At 42.2% G+C, this 6,282-nt stretch overlaps 1 long non-coding RNA gene across 1 annotated transcript; it reads right to left on the bottom strand.

Annotated features, from left to right (window-relative positions):
• Nucleotides 1–1,498: 1,498 nt before the first annotated feature.
• LOC126530775 (uncharacterized) lies at nt 1,499–3,931 on the bottom strand. The gene is made up of 2 exons (XR_007599506.3): nt 3,455–3,931; nt 1,499–1,814 (listed from the first exon to the last, which is right to left on the bottom strand). It is a non-coding gene; the product is annotated as an uncharacterized lncRNA (long non-coding RNA).
• Nucleotides 3,932–6,282: the final 2,351 nt, after the last annotated feature.

Genomic DNA, 6,282 nt, shown 5'->3' with positions numbered 1-6,282 from the left:
CCAGACCTGCATTTTCGTTCATGTCACAATGGGGTGGATGACATTTTTTGTCTTTCCTCCACCTCGCAGACTTCCACAGAACTGATTGGCAATATTCAGTGACCCAGGTACTTCGATTGGTTGATTGATTCTGCGACGCCGTGCATTCTGCAAGCCTCCTGATTAGCGAAGATGGTAAAGCGACCGATCCGAAAAGGGTTCGGTACAAGTCTCAAATCGCTACGAAGATAACTTTTCCTTTAACTATGATGGTTTATTAAAATCTTGCTCAGTGCCAGCTGGTGCGTCTTTACAGTTTAAAGGCCCGTCAGGGAAACATTTTTTGAAGGAACTAACAGGCAGTGGGGAGCCTGCCAGCGCTTGTTCTGCAGTATTTCGGTGTGTATCCTTTTTTCAGTCACGCAGTTTGAGCATAGCTAGAGTGGTGCTTTATTAGGGAGAAACCTGTATTGGGCTGCCTTTGTAGCTTGGTACTGCGTTCCTGTGAATGACAGGTATTCCTTTCATGAACTTTCCTCTACCTTGAAGGCTTTCGCAGAACTCGTTTGCCATATACCTGAAACTACCAAATTAAAGATAACTGATAGGGCTTCCTAGCAGTATTTGTACTTTCGACTTATTGAGCTGAAAAGGCGAAAGAGTAAACATGGATCTGTTTTGTTGCAACGGCGTCACAAGTCGGAAAGCATATTGAGTGCATATGCCGCATTCATCGATTCCAGAATGAGGGTATTAGGAAGGTGGCGAACTTCGGTTGTAGTAGCCTGGATATGCGAAAAACACGTGCCAGGCCTTCGTTTTGGTTTCAAACAGGTGGCGTTTAACAAATTCTATTGTTTTTGGATTATATCTCTCCCCTTAAGCCTATACAACATTACAATTTTATTTGAACCGGCTAGCATTTAAGTTAGGTTTAGCTAATCGTCTCTGAGTGCGCAATCGTTTTCTATTTTGACAAATGCGCTTCTTAGCTGCCAGGTACGCGTTCGTAATTCAGCTACGCCTGATTTGGCACAACGAGCGTGTGCAACGAAACCTATCCCACCATCGCCGTCTGGCCAATTCGTCAGGGAACAGTTCTTCGCATACAGTCATCGCATCAGGTACAAGATTAGTAGTGAATAGGGGCGAGCAGTGTTCATATCCTACTCAGTCCTATCCTTTGCTAGTTTAGCCGTGCCTAATCTGGCGGTTGTGCCGAAATATGGCGTGAAAAGAGTTGTAGCAAGGGCACTTTCTCATGTGACGGTTTTCCCCAAGAGTGGCGACAACAATCGTTTAATGTATTTGTTGTCGTAATATATGCGGTTTCATTTGCTCGATAAATAATAGGCAGTAACTTCAGTGCCTCAAATAAATGGCTGATAATTATCTAGCAAGAACAGGCCAATTATGATCCTATTGTACTAGTTACCGTATATTCTAGCATAATGTCCGGGAAGTTGTAACATGTAGCTGCGTCGTGGTTTGTGTAAAGAGGGTCTATTATTCTATTGGGTAATTGGGCAAGGAAATTTTATTCCGAAATATATTGCGCGTTTTGTACTCTTCTTCGTTTGCCGGCTGTTCGGGCGCTCTGGTCGCCGCATGTTGGAAGAAATTGTGTTGAGTGCATGATGAGCTGTTGGTGACTATCCGTGGAACTTGCCAAACTTGCCACCATGACCGCCGAAACCACCTCCATGGCCAAGTCCTCCTCCGTGTCCGAATCCTCCTCCGTGGCTATATCCGCCACCGCCAAATCCGCCTTTGTGGCCGAAGCCCTTAATTGCGACAGCAGTGGCCAGTATGAGGCAAATCACCAGCAAGCACAGCTGAAAAATGCAAAGCAAGGTGGAGGTACCAGATCTGATTATTTATTATTCAGCTGTTTTGTAGAGAACCAAATAAAAATAAAGATCTGCATTGTCATCCAGCAAACTGCTAAAACTAAATGTTTTACTACACTTAACAATTTGATGTTTTTGAGGTCGTAAAATTAACATGCTTACTTCTTCCAACTCATTCACTTCGGAAGTGCGTTTCCGTGGAAGGTATATCGAGAAGCAGGCCATTTTGACTCAAAGACTATCACTGCTAATTTTGATTATTGAAAATTCATTGTCAGCAATAAAAAGGGCGTCTCACAGCACACTAATAATTGGCCAATACCGAACCATAAACCTTTTCAATTGGAGGCGAGATTTTGTGAAGCTAAGAAATGATATGTATAGTGCAACCATATACATGCACATGACCTCGCACCATATTGCCTTCAGATTTTCAGGCGCTTCGTATACCGAGTCGTAGTGTCATATCTTGTACTCATGATTGCTTTCACTGAGTAGATTACATCACCCAAAAAACGAATATAGCTAACGTGCGCAGTTGCAGATGCCGCACACGCACTGTTATTAATATACACTGTATTTCAAAAACGATTCTAAAATTGTCGGAGTCATTATGACTTGGGTCTGTGAACATGGCTGTAGTAGATATAAAGGTTGTCATGTCATGAAAGCTATAGCCAAAGTAATGACGGCGAGGTAGAAATGTAATCGCAAGCGACGGCCCAGAAGTGGGTCACGCACATGTGGAACCTGCTTCGTTTGGATCCCAATAACAGATGTGAAATACGCTTGTGCGTTCAGAACTTGGTTTTACCTTTCGTATGCCACCCCTACTGTTCCAAAATATAACTCTTTCAACTTTACGGGCTCATCATATAAGCAAAAAAATAAGTTTGCCTGAGGAAGTGAAAGTTTAGAACTCTTTACAGAATTTATGCCATCCGCCAATGACCAATAAGTTCACTGGGTCAGGTGAACGTTTGACATAAATACATAAATGCATACATAATTTGAATACATAAATGCCAGTGGTGTAAGCAAATCTGCCAGCCTCAACGAAGTTTATGCAGTGACCTACATCTTTAAGTTATCCGTTATGCGAAAATATTTCTATAATACATTGCATAAACCATTTTTTATTGAATAAGAATAATTAGATTGCTCAAATGTTCAGAACTGCATGATAATGTTCGTCTTAGCAAAATTTTTATGTATCTTCTTATGATTTTGTAAAGTTCCCAAGAACTTGCTGCAGCATACGCCTTTAATAGCCCGTGTAACAGCGTCACACGTCAGGTAAATATACGTGCAATAAATTTCCGAAAAGCTTATTCTAGGTGAAACATCATATGTTGCATTTAAAATAAGCGTTTTTAAACTGCCTAATGCGTATTTTTTTCTCAATGTGCTAGTTTCGTTGCATATTTCATTCTTAAGTCACTTATTAAATGTACGAATTCAGTTTTCATATCTATAGCCGATGCTAATGCAAGATAACGGTTACTACAGGACATTCAAAATAACTACCGAAGCCAAGAGGCATTCGAGAAAAATAAAGCTGGAATAGAGCAAAATACGCGGTCTAAACACACTCTTTTGGGAACTTGAAGCTTCGAGAAACTCACCACAGCCTTCATGATTATCCGTCTGCTTCGGCTCTGAAGAGTAAAGTCTCACTGTGCAACGAACCAAAGAGCTGTTTTGTACGATGCGAAGGAAGACGGCTCTATATATACACTGAACTGTAATGACATGCAAGCGACAACGCGAGGTAACCCACGATGCGTAGGTTTTCGAGACGTCACATCGCGGCAGGAGCGCCGTCACCGGTCGTCACTTTCCTCTAATGATAGTGGCGAAGCTGGGCTCACGTAAGGTGCTGCCTCTTTGTCGTGGAAGCGTTACGAAAGTGGAAGTTCCAGGAAGAAAGACGACCGCTGGTAATGAATGTGGGCGTTACTTTTCGTTCGTGGGTATTCCATTGCGTACGTTCTGCTTAAGTTATAGCTCCTGTCTGACGCTTGGAAGCGCGTGCTCATTATGGAAACACAACCCCGGTGGCACAAAAGAAGAGCACAGAAAACTTTCCATGGAATGGCAAACACATACATCATTTGTTTTCTTTCAACAAGGGCCCTTAACCTGGCTGTAGTCACTGCGATCGTATGTTCTTTATTATGCCACTTCAAGAGGCGATGGGACATAATGTGATTAGCGCTTTTGCAGTGAAACCATTAGTGCGAGTAGAACCGCCGAAAAATGTTCTGTGCTGGTGCTCGTGGCTTTCTGTAAAGAGAGAAGACTGGATCAGCCACGAAGATTAAATTTTGAATAGATATAAGTATTAATATGGGTGATGTACAGGCAGGTTTTAAACTGTGTGGGTTAATGAGGGGTAAAATGAAATAGCGCAACCCTCGATTTTAGACTGTTCCTAGGTATTCTATAAACCAATAACAAAGTTATACCCCTTTCCTGTGTGGACCAATAAAGGCAGCGATTCATATTCATAGATAATGAGTAATTCTGTGTGTGACGTGTAGCGAAAGTTTTCAAGACGCAGGTTAACTATGCACTTCAAGCAGAATCACAGTGCTCACTTTTCTATTAATTCCATATGCTAGATAGGGCGTCGAGGTTATTTTTTAACGGAACATATTCTTTCTATGAGGGCGGAATTGAAAATTATTTGCTCCTATTTTTTATAAGCGAAGATAAGGTACAAACAAGTAAGTACAGATATACGTACTGTCCTACGTAGCTTACACAGTTTTTTCCGCACAGTCCCCATACCGGTTCAGACATTTGCCTCGTCGCAGCACTAAATTTGAGAAATGTTGTCGTCAGTCAACGACGCATGCGGCTTTCCCGAACGCTCATTGTCATGCAAGTCCTCACGGCCTTTTGCGAATTCGCAACACCACCACCTCACACTTTTCAAAGCGAGACACCTTTCTCCAGATGTGGGCTCTATTTCCCTGTGGATTCCGATGGGCGTTCGTTCCTTGCTCCATAGAAAACGAATCATACTTCGCTACTCGTACGTCGTGGATATGTGAAATACAACCGCCAAATTCAGCAACCTACAACAGCTGACCGGTAAGTAAGACCGGGCCGGTTGAAGAAAGGTCCACCGCAATGAATGAATATATTCACTTCGCATTTACAGCTGTAATTTGGCTAAAAATAATAGGGGCAAATACTTTCTGATTCGCCCTGGTATGTGTAAGCTATGGTTCATGTGCACGTGATCACACAATGTAGACAGGAAAAGACAATTGTCCTAGAGGGCTTTGATTCTTCTAAACAGGCACATTTATTAAATTTTCCGGATTTGTTACCTAGAACGAACTTTTAGAAATACTAAAGTTTTTTAGCGAATCACTGATATTATGATAGAATTGGCGCTTGGAAGCGCGAACTGGTATATGTCGATATCTATATGAAAATGAATTTATCCTCTATCTCTAAGTTAAGATGTTCAGGCAGGATCAAGGTAAGTCTTTCATTTGGTCTTGTAGCTAAGAACAACTCTGTGTGCACCGTGGGATCGGAGCTTTCGGCTTTTTTAGCCTGGACCAATTTGTAAATACCTTGGTGGGCCCATTTATTTACTTGCCTTACAAGTGTGAATATTTTTAGCCGTGCTGCATTAAATGCTCCATCTGATGGAGGAGAGGCTTCAGTATAAGCTTATACACGTTCATATAAACAATACGTAAGAAACACAAGCATTTGTGTCTGCATACTCATTATTATGTTTACCTTAATAAGGTGAGTCCACCTGTGCAGCTTGGGGCGTGTTTGGCGTTATTTATTGTTGGTAACATTATATTTACATAATATATTCATAACAAAAATGAACCTTCACCACGAAATGGCCAGGAAGCTACACTTGGCGCGATCGTGACAGCCATAGCCCATGTCACCCGTTTTGTTTTTCTGCGGTGCTAGCGCGACTCACCAGCAACCATAATAAAGCAAAACGAAAGGGAAATTTTACTACGCGCAAAAACAAGCACGTAACTCAAAGCATATAAAGCCAAGTCCGGGTCAGCTGTATCTTTAATGCGCAAAGACACGTGAGGCCTAGGCGCTCCACTCTAGGGCCAGCAACGCTGCAAATTTATGCTGCTGCATGAACATGAAGAAAGAAAAAGACCAGGCGTCTCTTTGTCTGCATGAATGAAGGTATAAGAAACACGTCTTGCTGGCTCTTGGAACAAACACGAAGGGGAATGGTGGACACGTGTCATAACAGTACGCCCACATACTGCGTTTCAAAGATTGCTACACTCTCTGGTACCGGGAAAAACCGCTTTATCGGACAACTGTTTTCATGACGTGCTCTTCCGTCTTTTTGTTATTTCTTTCCCTGTTTGAACCGCTTCACTGAATTGATTCTGCGAAATATCTGTGGTGTTGAGAAGCCGTTGTGACCCACTGGTAGACG

Source organism: Dermacentor andersoni, chromosome 5 (assembly GCF_023375885.2).
Source record: "Dermacentor andersoni chromosome 5, qqDerAnde1_hic_scaffold, whole genome shotgun sequence".
NCBI classification, from domain to species: domain Eukaryota; kingdom Metazoa; phylum Arthropoda; class Arachnida; order Ixodida; family Ixodidae; genus Dermacentor; species Dermacentor andersoni.
This window is presented reverse-complemented; position numbering and strand designations above follow the sequence as displayed.